At 49.3% G+C, this 2155-nt stretch overlaps 1 pseudogene; it reads left to right on the top strand.

Annotated features, from left to right (window-relative positions):
* The first annotated feature begins 241 nt into the window (after positions 1 to 241).
* On the top strand, positions 242 to 2155 carry LOC135882945 (protocadherin beta-1-like; annotated as a pseudogene).

The raw sequence follows: 2155 nt of genomic DNA, 5'->3' as shown, positions 1-2155 counted from the left end.
CTGGTTTCTGTAATTGTCGGTTGAACACTTGGTGGCGCTGTTGGCCAAGCTGCTGCAGAAATGGCGACGCAAATACTGTCCGCTCCATTGTTATAAAGGCGTCATTCTGCGAAGAGGAAAAAGGGATAACTGCTTAGGAAGACATTCAAGGACGAATAAGTAGCCGGGCCTCAATGCACCGGTAAGACCGCCTCCAGCAATGGGAACCACTCCGGGTCCCTGGGATCAGCTGTGCTTTGGAATGGTTCGCAGAGAAGGGAAGCTCGGCAGGAGAAGGCAAGTCCTGTGTGTCTTTCTGCTTGTTTCTGTTTGCGGGGCGGTATCGGACACCCTGCGATACTCGATGCCAGAGGAGAGGGAAAGCGGATCTTTTGTAGGCAATATCGCAAATAGGGTGACCAGATGTCCCGATTTTATAGGGACAGTCCCGATTTTGGTGTATTTTTCTTATATAGGCGCCTATTACCCCCCCCCACCCCCCACCCCACCTCCCGATTTTTCACATTTGCTGTCTGGTCACCCTAATCGCAAAGGATCTGGGGCTGGATGTCAGAAAGCTCTCTGTTCGTAAGGCCAGGGTCGTTTCTTCTCAGGGCAGCCAAGAGCAGCTGCAGCTCAATGTAAACAGCGGGGATTTATTAATAGGAGAGCAAATAGACCGAAGGTGGCTGTGCGGGCCCCTCGACCCTTGCACTTTATATTTCGAACTAGTGCTGGAAGATCCATTGCAGTTATATCTGGGCGACGTGCAGATTGATAGCCTCTATGACAATTCACCTACATTCCCCCCAAAAGAGCTGATCTTGAACGTTAACGGAAGTGTCTCAAACCCACACCCGTTTCCCCCTAGGAAGAGCCCAAGATTCAGACATGGGAACAAACGGTATCCAAAGCTACACGATCAGTTCCAATGAACACTTCCGTCTGGATGTGCAAACCCACCGGGACGGCAGTAAATATGCGGAGCTGGTGCTAGAGAAACCGCTAGATCGTGAGGAGAAGACAGAATTTAATTTGATCCTCACAGCTGCCGATGGGAGCACTCCGCAGAGGACGGGCACAGCTCAGATAGGCGTCGTTGTTCTAGATATAAATGACAACTCTCCTCAGTTCAGTCAGTCAGTGTATACGGTGAAGTTGGTGGAAAACAGTCTTCGGGGTATTCTGGTCTCTAAGGTTGAAGCCAGCGATTTGGATCATGGTTCAAATGCAGACATCACCTATTCATTCAAGCAGATACCTAACAGTCCTCCGGTTATTCAAGTTAAACCAATTAACAGGCGAAATCGCCGTTTGGAGATTGATTGATTTTGAAGAAGCAGCGATGTATGAACTGAACATTGAGGTCACCGATTCTGGGGGCCTCTCTGCACACTCTAAGTTCCTTGTGCAGGTTATCGATGTAAATGAGAATCCCCCAGAGGTGACAATCACCTCCGTAACCAGCCCAGTATCTGAGGACTCCCCCAACGAGACAGTGGTGGCCCTGTTCAATGTGAGAGACCGGGATTCCGGGGACAATGGGAAAAGAATTTGCTCCATTCAGGATAATCTTCCGTTTGCTCTTAAACCAACTTTCCAGAATTATTACGAGCTAGTGACACACAGTCCCCTGGACAGGGAGGAAGTGCCGGAATATAACATAACCATCACAGCCACAGACCTAGGTCACCCCAGGCTAACCGCTGAGCGGGTCATCAGTGTGCAAATATGGGACATTAACGATAACCTGCCGGTGTTTAATCAGTCGTCAGACCTCATGTAGTACCTGAAGGAAAACAACAATCCCAACCAGCTGGTTGGAGCCGTGCGCGCTGATAACATGGATACAGAGCAGAACGCCGGAGTGAGGTACTTGCTATTGCCTGGGAAGGTCGGTAACTTCCAGTTGTCTTCTTACATCCCCACAAACTCCGAAAACGGGAACGTGTACGTTCTGCGGTCTCTGGATTATGAGCAAACGAGGGATTTCCAGGTTGCAGTGAGAGCTGCAGATGGCGGGTCCCCGCCACTGAGCTCTGAAGTCAGGGATTTAAAAAAAATTAGTCCTGAAATGAACGTGGGACCAGTGGAGTCCTCTAAAGATTGGAATGTGATCATCATGCTTCTTTCTGTATTTCAGAAAGTGGGCATTAAAATTCTGTGCATTCCATAG

The sequence above is a fragment of the Emys orbicularis genome, chromosome 8 (genome assembly GCF_028017835.1).
Source record: "Emys orbicularis isolate rEmyOrb1 chromosome 8, rEmyOrb1.hap1, whole genome shotgun sequence".
In the NCBI taxonomy this organism is placed as follows: domain Eukaryota; kingdom Metazoa; phylum Chordata; order Testudines; family Emydidae; genus Emys; species Emys orbicularis.
This window is presented reverse-complemented; position numbering and strand designations above follow the sequence as displayed.